We start from the raw sequence: 12730 nt of genomic DNA on the forward strand, positions 1-12730 counted from the left end.
ACCTGACACTGCGGTATTGGGGACGGAAAGAAACACAATCCTACCCAGGCTTCTCCATCTTGACTGCGTTGGATCTGAGCTCCCTTTATCTCTCCAGGGTTTAGAGTCTAGGGCCTCTGGGGATGACTGAGGAAAAGATGTTTCCAAAGGATTAGAGGACACGAGAATTGAGAACCAAAGAGGGGCGAGTGTTTCTTCACTTGTTTTTCCCCACCTTCCACTGTAAGGTGGAAATCTGATCAGCAAACTCCCCATAACAAAGTGCCTCCCGCAATGCGCATGCCTGGCCCTGGTTCCTCCAGGTTTACCTTCTGCCTTTTCTCCCTCATGATGTTCCCCTCCTGGGAACTTCATTCTGCTCCTTACAACAGCCCTACTGTACCTTGCTCAAAGCTCCTGGGGAGCTCTTGCTCCCTCTGCCTGGAATACTCACCCACCTCCTCCCCAGCACTACCACCAGCATGCAGCCGTCTACACATCACCTCTTCAGAAAAGTCTTCACTGACTACGGGGTCACCGCCCTCCTCTGATCCCCAGGGCGCACTTGTGCTTACCCCTGGCAGAACCGATAACACTGTATTGTTATTATCTATTTAACTTAAGTTTTCTTCAATATACTGTGAACTCCATGAGCTCAGGGGGCAATGTGTGTTTTGTTTAACATTTCGTTCCCAGACCTTAGCATAGTTCTGGGTGTGACATATATATTAGATATATAATATCTAACCCTTGTTAGATATTTAGTGGGTAAATGGATAACACCTAACATTTATTGAATGCTTACTATTTGACTATCACTGTTTTAAAGGCTTTAAGGCTATTATCATCAATTCTTTCAACAACCTTTGAAGAAAATGCCATTATTATTTCCACTTAGTAGAGGAGGAAACGTAGGCTAGGGGCCTTTAAAAAAGCATCCCTAAAACGACATGATTAGTAGTGAAGGGAATGGAAAGCATGAAGTTTGCCTTGAAAATCCATGCTCCTACTCACTTTATTGCCTGGTTCTCTCATAAACTCTGTGATTTCCCTGGGACTTGGTACAAAGGGAACGCTGCGCTAGAAAGGGTCCCTTTCAGTACTACCATGCTATCTTTGTATGACTTGATGCTGGGGCGTGGGGTGTGGTGGCAGTAGAAACAGATGCTTCTTAAGCATCTTCTAATTGACAGAAATGGGTCTCATGTCTCTGCCTCCAGGCCCTCACTTCAGTGAAGAACTCCCCCAATTCCAGTTCTGATGACTTCTATGAAGAACAAAATGTTATCAAGGTAGGCCCGGGGCATCGTGTGTCCAGAATTTCCCGATAGTTAACAACAAACTCCATCTTGTTCATAAGAGTTCACCACAAAGAAAACCCCATTGCTTTTATGGTGTTAGTCAGGGCAGAGATTTGGGTCAAATGGGGTGGAAGTACTTTATAAGAGAGAAAATCAGATTAGTTAGGCCTCTATACACTTTGGGTTTATTTCCTCAAGGATTGTTGAAACCTCTCCCATTCCTTTCTATCTGACCACTCCTTCCCTATTCACCTGGATGGGACTTGCATGGTAAAGGTGAGACTTTACACAAGCCCAGAAAACACCAGGGAACTGAAGCAATCATCCCTGAAAAACAAAACACATGCCCCAAAGAAGCAGACTTCATGGGAGTCAGACAAATCTGGTTGGGTGGATGTGGTAACTTCTGTTTTTTACTCTCTCCCCAGCATGCTTTCCCACCCCCATTCTCCTGGTTCAACATACATCAGGGGAATGAGCTAACTCCTTTTGTACTTCAAGGCCTGGTATCCATCAATTACTGGTGCCATCAAAACCGTAAGTACATAAGAGCTCATTTACTTAATATATATTTATGAACACCAATTTCTGCCAAGGGTGTCCGTCAACTGATTGGGATGACGGTGCATTTAAATCCTGGGGGACTGGTGCCCAATCACGAATATAATTACAAATCTACGTCCAAGGAAGAATTTCCACAGTCAAGCCTTGGATTCCAATTTTGAGATTTACATTGTTCCTTTTAATTACATACCAACTCTGTGGTATGTAGGTGTGCCAATCTGGATTAAGTCAGACACTAGGTATAGACTTTTTTCACCATTAGTATTACTCCTCAGTGTTAAGATAGTTGATATTTTAACAAATATTTTCATAAGAAATATCCTTCTAGATGTCAGACCTGCCCAAAGGCAGAATAACCTGCCTTGAGGAGTAGTGAGCTTCTAGTCACTGGAAGTGTTCAAGCAGAGACTGGATGACTGTTCGGTTGAGATAACTGTACTGGGAATTCCAGCATTAGCCACTTCTTTAGACTGAAATAATGAAACAATCAAGAACTAACAGATTCTGTGTTATATCACGATTTCATTTAGCTGCAAGAAATGCAATGCCTAACAGCAACATAGAGAAATACAAGGTTATATGTTTAATATTTCAAGAAGTCCACAGTTAGGTGGTGGATAAGCTGGTACATCTATGTTATCGGGGACTCGCGAAGTTTCTGTTTTTTTGCTCCATGATCATGAGTCAATAGACCTTATCCTCATGCTTATAATAATGATAAAGTTGTTGTTGATGATGATGATAGTATTGACACTTTGTAGTTTTAACCATGTGCCAAAACTGTTCTAATTGCTTTCACGTATTTACTCATGGTTATAAGAGGGCAGTAGTACCACAGACCTCACATATGTGTTCCCGTTAACCAAAAAGGAGTGTGTGTGGGGAGAGAAACTAAAGAGGCAAAAGAAATATTTTATCAGTACAAGTATTTCTAGAAGCCCACCCAAAAGAAGTCTGCTTTAGTTCTACTGGACAAAAGAGTCTCATATGACCATCCTTAGCTGGAAGGAGGCCAAGGGAAGAGGGATCCTGAATGGAGGCTGGGTCAATGCATGAACTGCTCCTTCCACGTGAGCTAAGCCTTTTCACATCCATAATGTCAACTGATCCTTACAACAACTCTATACACTAGATACCAAAGGAAACTGAAGAACACAGAGTTTTAAGTAACTAGTCATTTAGGTATTAATTTCCAAAGCTGAGATGTGAATCCACCTACACTGACCTCAGAAACTGTGCTTCCACACTTGTCACTACAACACAAGGCTACCTCCCTAGATTGCTTTTAGTTCCCCTCCCTCCCTGAAATTCGATAACAGAGATGTGCTAGTCACCTTGAAATAGAAGACGGAGTAGAATTACACGGTGGCAAGCCCAGAGTCAGTTCTTTCCCTGTAATGGCTTTCCATGAATTTGCTGGATCCACCAAAGGTCTAATAAGGTAAATGCTCAATGCCACTTAACCAGGCACAAGTTCAGGCTGGCGCCAGAATGAAGAGCACTCACTGTTCCTGCCACTGCTGAGCGAGGCACAGATTCTCTAGATGAAAAGTCATTCTCTGGGAATAGGTCAGATCTCTTCAAAAGTGCGTTGCGCATACCGGGTCATAAGAGGATCACTCATGCAGCCCCAGGTTAACATCATATGTAGCAGTTCGGTCACCTGACGGCGATGCTCTTTCCTAGGTTGTTTCATCTGGCTTCCCATGAGTGGCATAAGCACTAGGAAAATCCAGATCACTGTCAGATGGAGACATTCCCTTTTTGGCAGAGGCAGAGGTATCAGCTAGGCTATTCCTGCAGGATTTGTAGGTTAATAAGGCTAAAGGACACGGTGATGACTCTCTGTCTAAAATATTTGCTGTTGCCCTAGAACCACTTCTCCCCATGGGGAGGCAGCACAGCGCAGACATAAGAACAGGCTGACTTGGATTTGAATCCCTGTCCCCCAAGCCCCACAGCCTTAGCTGTGCTATGTAAACTCTCTCAACTCATATGGTTATTTTGAGAATTAAACAAGGTACTACCTTGAAACCACTCAGCAAGGTGGTCAGCTGCATGGAGTGGAGAATCAATAAATGTGGGCTGCGATTCACTATTATTACTGTTGTTGTTGGTTCCATTATTATTTTTCAGAGTAGGTCTTGAGTTTCTTACCATCTGGAGGACAAACCCTGGAAAGATTCCCAGGTATTTCCAAGGTGAACGTGAGGTCCATGGATATAGATTGCAGGGTTGAGGCATCTAAACCAGTATTTCAGTAATTGAAAATTAAAGCTGGAAGTCTGTTTATGCTGAGGTCCACAGGCTACTGGACCTATGAATACTTGTCCAGAATCTGAAAGATCTTTAAAATTAATTCTCTCTACTAAAATGACCCAGTAGTGGGAGAAACACTCAGGACCAGGTGATAGGGGTCTCAAAAATCAACCCCTGGGTCTGGTCTATTTCTTCCTTAAAAAAAAAAAGTTATTGCCCCCACTGAGATGAATAACAATATCAACCATTAACCTTTTTTAAAACACTTAGACACTTAACGCTATATTCCGCTGACATTCTAAACCTACATGTATCAGCACACGTGAGTCTCACAGTTAGTTCCTTGCTGTAGGTTCTATTAGCCTTCCTCTGAAAAGAGACAGAGACAGACAGAAATTGAACAACTGGTCCAAGGGTGCAAAGCCTGTTAAGGGGCAAAGCCAGGCTTTGGACTCAGTTAGCGATGCTCTAAATGCAGCCCCTCTCTCTGTTTTAGTGCCTTCCGAAGGTAGGATGAGAAGCAGACCTATATGAGCTCCCTCTACTCATCACTCTCTTCTTTACTCACTTCTCTCCAGCCATTTTGGCCTCTCATCATTTCCTAGGACCCATCAAGTTTATTCTCACCACTGGATCTTTGCCTTTCCTTTTTCCTCTAACCTAGAATGAATTCGGGGGTCCCTCAGAGGAGAGAGCAACTCCTGAGAGGGTACATTTGTCACAGAATCCAAACTTTAAAATATAACAAAAACAAAGGAACAAAAATTCTTGTGGGCAGTAGTATAATGTGCTTGTTTTAAAATAGGATACATTTCCAGTTCTTAATCCCCCACCTCCCATCTCCCAAAGAAACATAAAAAATCATCTGTAAGCATCCTTTAGGTTATCTATTCATCTCAGTTTGCCCAGGACAGTCCCACTTTATGCCTGTATCCTTTGTGTAATTATTAAGAGCACTCCCTTTCACTCTCAAACAGGTCTCAGTTTAGAAAATATACAGTCACCCTGTTTATAATGGGCATTTCTGTCTCCACTATCAGTTTCCAAAGTAGAGTACCTCATTAGTTGAAATTCTTTCCAGATAGCAAGCAGGAAAAAAGAATACACCTGTTTGTATCCAAGCCTGTGCTTTTCAGAAGTCTAGATGGCTCTATCCTTAAGTGATTGGAAAATCGTTCCAGCTCTGACACCTCTCCACTCACCGCCCACCAGCTATTCTCAACTCTTCTATCAGTTATTGCCTCTACCATGAAGTTGATAACAATGGACTCACATTTACAAGTTTATTTTACACACGTTTCCCTTTTGTATATATACTTTTATTGTTTTCATTTTAAGAAAAAAGATTAAGAGCTAGGTTTTCCTACTTCTTGTTATTGCCCATGGTGTCTAGCACAAAGCTACACACAAACTAGGGACACTATAAACATTGATGGAAAAGACAATATATAGGAAGGAGAGAGAGGGACAAAATATAGAAACAGGGAAGGAAAAAAGGGAGGAAGGGAGGAAGGAAGTTCAAAATATATTCCTGCAACACCAAGACTAAAGGGAAACCAGCAAGTCCCTTATAACAATGACTTGTCTTCATTCAGTGTAAACAGATGCATTCCTAACCGTGGTTATTCTCTGTGCTACTGTGAGCAACGTGCATTTCTAGACCGAAGAGTCCAGGCAGGCTGGACTGTATCAGGGTTCATCTTATATTAGCTACTTAACACAAGCAATGTGCCTTTCTATTTGGAAAATCTTAGAAGCCCCCCAACTGAATAAAGGATGAAAGGCAATTTGTTTAAAAATAAGGAGTGCTTTCACCAGGGACTGCTTTCTCCAAGAGAACTAAGTTTCTTCACAAACAACTACAACACAGAGGTTCTTTTCTAAACCAAAAGCCTTACTGCTGCCTGAGTCTGTGCCTTCTCTTGACTAGTGTAAGAAAAATAAGGATTTTCCATTTTTTTATAAGTTTGATTTGCAAATAGGATGAGTGTTTATCAGATGAAAAGTGTTGCTTCCCTGTTGATATCAAGTTAAGCATCTCCAATGAAAAAAAAAATAGCATCTTTTCTCAAATGTTGATGCTTTGTATTTATAACAGGGTTCTATATCAGATTGAAAAAACACAAAATTTTGTAATTTATGTCTATTTCTTTATACTACATGAAAAGTGGAGATTTAAGTAAAATCACTTAAATATGATCATCTATTTTTCTCTTTACCCTTCAACCATTAATGAAATTGTTTCTTCATGTAACTCTGATTTTATTAATTCATTTGTATGCATACGAATTGCATTTATTATTTAATGAGTAGTTACTATATGAAACTAACAGTATGTAAGAGCTGGGAAAATAAATAAAAAGACAAAATTCAACACTCCTTCATGATTAAAACACCAAACAAATAGGAATTGAAGGGTACTTACTCAGCCTGATAAAGGCCATCTACAAAAAGCTCATAACTAACAGCACATGCAAGGGTGAAAGAATAGAGTTTTTCCCTCTAAGATCAGGAAAAAGAAAGGGATATCTTCTCTAACTACTTCTATTCAACACTGTGGTATAGGTTCTCATCAGAGCAATTAGGCCAGAAATAAGATAGCCTCCAGATTAGAAAGGGAGAAGTAAAGCTATCTTTATTTGCTCATGAAATAATCTTATATATAGAAAATCCCAAGGAACCCACTAAAAAATTATTAGAATTAATAAATGAGTTCAGCAAGGTTTCAAGATACAAGATCAATATACAAAATTAATTATATTTTTATACACTTGTAATAAATGATCCAAAAATGAAATTAGTAAAAAAGAACTCTATCTACAATAGCATTAAAAAAGAATCAAATACATAGAAATAAATCTAACAAAATAAGTGTAAAACTGATATTCTAAAAACTACAAAACATTATTGAAAGAAATTACAGAAGCCCTGAATAATTGGAAAGGTATCTTGCATTCCTGGATTGAAAAACAATATTGCTAATATGGCAATACTCTCCAAACTGATCTACAAATTCAATGCAATCATAAAGAAAATCCCAGCTTATTTCTTTGTATAAATTGATGAACGGATTCTGAAATTCATATGGAATTGCAAGGAGCTCAATAGCCAAAGTAAACCAGGAAAAGAACAATTAGGAAGACTCACATTTTCTAATTTCAAAACATACTACAAAACAATGGTAATCCAGACAGGGTGGTACTGGCACAATACATATAGATCAGTGGAATATAACTGAGAATTCAAAAATAAATCCATGTGCCTGTGGTCAGCTGATTTTCACCAAGTGTTTCAAAACCATTCAATAGGGAAAGAACAGTCTTTTCAACCGATGGTGCTAGGACAACTGGATAAGCACAGGTAAAAGAATGAAGATAGACCCTGACTTCACACCATACTCAAAAATTAACTTAAAATGTATCAAAACCTAAACGTAAGAGTTTAATCTATAAAAGTCTTTGAAGAAAACATAGACTTAAATCTTCATGACCTTAGGTTAGGCAGTAGTTTCTTAGATATGACATCAAAAGTACAAACAACAAAAGAAAAGAATAGATAAACTGGACATCATCAACGACTCTAGAATAACTAAATCCTGGACTACAGCCTTCTGACAGCCCTGAGACAGAGGACCCAGTTAAGCTGCACTAGGAATCCTGACCCAGATAACAAATATTTGTTTTTTTAAGACGTTTTTAAAGAAGTGGGCAAAGGATCTGAATAGACGTTCATCAAAGGAGGATATACAAATGGGCAATAAGCACAGAAAAGATGTCCAACATCCTTAGCCATCAGGGAAATGTAAATCAAAACCACAATGAGACTACTTCACACCCACTAGGATGACTATAATAATTTTAAAAAATAGATAATCACAAGTTTGGAGAGGATACAGAAAATTGGAACTTCATATACTGCTACTGGAAATATAAAATAGTGCAACCACTTTAGAAAACAGTCTGGCAGCTCCTCAAAAAGTTAAATACAGGGTTACCATATGACTCAGCAATTCCATTTCCAGGTATGTATTCAAGAGAAATAAAAATAAATGTTCACACAAAACCTTGTTCACAAATGTCCATACAGCATAATTCATGATAGCCCAAATTGGAAACAACCAAAAAGCTTATCAATAGATAAATGGATAAACAAAATGTGATATATTCATATAATGGAATATAATTCAGCTACATGGATGAACCTTAAAAATATTATGCTAAGTGAAAGAAGCCCACCACCAACGACCCCATATAATATATGATTATGTTTGTATGAAATGTCCAGAAGAGGCAAATCTATAGAGACAGAAAGTAGGTTAATGGTTGTCTGGGGCTTGGAAGAGGAAACTGGGGAGGAGGGCAATGGAAGTGACTACTAAAAAATCTCTTACTATACAGAGTGAAGTAAGTCAGAAAGAGAAAAACAAATATCGTATATTAATGCATGTATGTGGAACCTAGAAAAATGGTACAGATGAGCCAGTTTGCAGGGCAGAAGTTGAGACACAGATGTAGAGAATGGACATATGGACACCAAGGGGGGAAAACTGCGATGAGGTGGGGATGGTGGTGTGCTGAATTGGGCGATTGGGATTGACATGTATACACTGATGTGTATAAAACTGATGCCTAATAAGAACCTGCAGTATAAAAAAACAAACAAGAAAAAAAAAAATCTCTTACTTTTGGGGATGATGAAAAAGCTCTAAAATTAATTGTGGTGATGGTTATACAACTCTGTGACTATTTGAAAAACTACTGAACTGCATACTTTAAATGTGTAAATTGTATGGTGTGTGAATTCTCTCTCAATAAAGCTCTTATAAAAAAATAAACAAAGAAGACTTACCATCCCTACATGCAAGGAATTTACATTAGATAGAAGAAAAACACATCCAGTTGTTGTAAAATATAGGAGAGAGGGAATAGTGGAGATTGTATCATCAAGAACAAAGAGAGACACGATCTAATGCTAACAAAATATGGGACCAAGATGTTATTTTAAAGATTCACAAAAACAACATAGATATGAACAAGTGATTCTTGAGGATGAACCTTAGAGGCATAGAAGGAATTCTTATGTAAAAGAAATGCAAGACTAGAGAGTGTCATACAGAGTGAAAAAAGTCAGAAAGAGAAAAGCAAATATCATATAATAACACATATATGTGGAATCTAGAAAAACGGTATAGATGATCTTATTTGCACAGCAAAAATAGACAGACGTAGAGAACAAATGTATAGATACCAAGGGGAAAAGGGATGGGGTGGGAGGAATTGGGAGACTAGGATTGACACATAAATATTATTGGTACTATGTATAAAATAGACAATTGATGGGAACATACTGTATAGCACAGGGAACTCTACCTAATGCACTGTGGTAACCTAAATGGGAGGGAAATCCAAACAGGAGGGTATATCTGTATGTATATGGCTGATTCATTTTGTTGTGCAGTGGAGGCTAACACAACAGAGTAAAGTGTAAACACAACCATACACCAATAAAAATTAAAAAAAAAAAAGAAATGCAAGAACATTCCAGAGAGATGTAAAGCTATAAGGAAAGACAGCTTCTGATTCAGAGTTCGACTAAGACCTTTGCTGGCTTTTTCTTTCATTGGTTTTCAAGCACAACAGCACACACTTCAATTATACAACCATACTTTTTATTCAAGTGACTTGGAAATAATCAGAAGATCATTATACTTGAACACAGGTGACATAAACCCACCCACACACACATACACAAGCAAACATATCATTTCTTTTCTGTGGTGAATGATTTTTCTATAAGCAACGTCAGGTATAAATACTGTATGAGAGGCACTAGAAATGAAGACCTGACAGCCAAAGACTTAACCCACAAAGATCCTTTAATCTAGTCAAGAAGAGAGACAAGAAAGCCTATAATTCAGCGTTCTATGATCAATAACATGTGACTACTACGTAGACCCAGAGCACAGAATCTGAACTGGAATGGATCAGGGAATCCCCCTAAGGACCACGCTTGAGATGACCACTGTGGGATGGACGGGTGAGTGTTAGCCAGGAGGATGAAGGATGAGCAGAGCCTGCTGTAGTACATTTAGGGAACTACTTCTAAGTCAGTTTGACTGTCATGGTCAGTGTATTTGGGGGTACGGGATACACTAAAGGAAAGATAAACCAAGGACAGAATATAAAGCCAAGAATAGTGTGGAAACACTTCCTTAAATAATCACAGCCAGGTGCAGGAAAAAAGAATTCATATACCTAGGTTCTAGCATCAGAATATCCCCTAATTAAACATGGATCTGTAAGGCCTTTTGATCTCAATTTCCTTATATCTAAAATGAGTACTCAAACTGATTACAATATTTCTTCAGCCTTACAAATTTAGGATCCTGCACATTTGCAGACAGGCCTCCGGCACAGACCTTTAAAACAGAACATTGTATTTATTAGAAGCACACCATTAAAACAACCACCACCACAACAATGCCCTTTTACTTATGAAACAAGTTAAACAAGAATGCAGAATGATTTGAAAACAAAACTGATACTTTCAAGAAACTTAGTTTATTCGTTTTCCTCTTCCCACCCCCCGCGCCCGCCACACTCTGTAAGATATCTTGCCAAGCCTGCTAACCTCTGATGCAGAAATACAGGAGGCCTTTGCTCCTGCAGCACTCTGCTTCAAGTATCAGGGAATGACCCTCTGCCAGACTTTTATGTCCCTATGGAGCCAAGCTCAAACCACAAGCAGAATCAAGCAGAATAGCACGGTAGAACGCTATTGCACTGATGTTAGGCATGGAACTGCCAGGTCAGATCCCATGTTTGAACAGCTGTGTCACGGTTGGAAAAATCACCCTCTCTTTCCCAGCCTGACTGTAGAACTACATAACTATACCTATGATGCATATGTATGTATATATATACACACACATATACACCCATGCATGTATATGTCTATATTTATATCAACTGTGTCTTTTCAGTCTGTACTTCTGATATTTTGATATCTTGGGGGTCCATGCTGACCCTGGAGGGCTGCCTCATGCAGGGCTAGCAAACAACTGCCCTACAAGTGCATCTTTCATTCAAATTGACCAATCCAGAGCCCATCCTCCTAACCACTTCCTCTATCCAGCTCTTACATTCCAGGCCACTCTCCACCTGCCCTAACCACCCCAATACCAGGTACTAGTCAACTAAGGACAGCTCCTACACTCCAAAGCCTGCTGAAATTATTCCAACCTGCTTACCTTGTCTCACCTGCCCATTCCCTCCTGCAGAAACCACAATAAAGGCTGTGGCCACAATTTCCCCCTCTCCCTCTGCCTCTGGATTGACCTCAACACTTCTTCAGGTGCCCTCTTCTCACTCCATGCTTTTGGATAGGATAACACAAATTTAAACACATCAATTCTCCCCCAAACTAATCTACAAATTTCAAGCAAGCCCAATAAAAATTTAACTTGGATGATTTTTATATATTTGGTAAACCTTAAATGTATATAGACTAAAATTAGCTAAAGTAACCTTAAAAATATTAAAGGGAATATGCTTATTCTTATCAGATATTAAGACATGCAGCAAGACCATAGTAATAAAAACAGTGTTTTACTGGTGTAATAACAGGCAAATTGAATAATGGAAGATAATAAATAGCCCTGAGACAGACTCATTAATATATGAGATCTAAATATATAATAAAGTTGACACAACTAATTATGGGAAAACGACACTTTTTTAGTAGATGGCGTGAGCAAATACTGGTTCCTTTTAGCATGAAAAATGAATCCATATCCTATCTAACACCACAAAAAATTGTGAATTCTAGAATGATTAGAGACATAAATGGGAAAAATAAAACCGTAAATTTAATGGGATTCCCCCCGCCCATGTTTAAAATCAATTAAAAAAATTGATACCTGGAACATAAATTTATCTCCTGCCAATCAACACTACCCCCCCCAAAACAAAACTAGATAAAAGATACAAACAGGCAGTTTACAGAAAACAATAAAAGCAAACAAATACATGATAAGATAGTCAAAATCATTCCTAAACAGAGATTTGCACATTAAAACACAAGGAGATAGTACAACGCACTTATTAGACTAGCTAATCGCAGCTTTCTAGCCCATATTATTTCTCCATCTTTTAGAGGTACAGAGTTTTCTTTATTAAAGTCCACCATGAATAAACTGCATTTTAAGCAGAGCTCAGAGTAAGCTTTCTTAGAAATTTATTATGAAATCATTTCCTTTTCTAAATAAGTTCCCCCTCATTAAACAAAGTTATTAAAGTCTCGATAGAAATGCCTTGGTATAACCATTGGAACTGATAACATGGGCTGTTACTCTGTTCATCACAGTGATGCAAAAAAGGCTGTGCCTAAATAGACATTTCTCCAAAGAAGATATACAGATTGCCAACAAACACATGAAAGGATGTTCAACATCACTAATCATTAGAGAAATGCAAATCAAAACTACAGTGAGATATCACCTCATACCTGTCAGAATGGCCATCATCAAAAAATCTACAAACAATAAATGCTGGAGAGGGTATGGAGAAAAGGGAACCCTCTTGCATTGTTGGTGGGAATGTAAATTGATACAGCCACTATGGAGAACA

General features: G+C 38.7%; 1 long non-coding RNA gene across 1 annotated transcript in view; it reads left to right on the forward strand.

Moving 5' to 3' along the window:
- LOC103018160 (uncharacterized) overlaps window positions 1–12730 on the forward strand; it is a 47539-nt gene that overhangs the window by 14319 nt on the left and 20490 nt on the right. Inside the window, exons 2-3 of the long non-coding RNA XR_003623994.2 lie at window positions 1200–1271; window positions 1709–1817. This is a non-coding gene — a long non-coding RNA (uncharacterized LOC103018160). The remainder of the gene's footprint in view (window positions 1–1199; window positions 1272–1708; window positions 1818–12730) is intronic.

The sequence above is a fragment of the Balaenoptera acutorostrata genome, chromosome 17 (genome assembly GCF_949987535.1).
Source record: "Balaenoptera acutorostrata chromosome 17, mBalAcu1.1, whole genome shotgun sequence".
Classification (NCBI taxonomy): Eukaryota; Metazoa; Chordata; class Mammalia; order Artiodactyla; family Balaenopteridae; genus Balaenoptera; species Balaenoptera acutorostrata.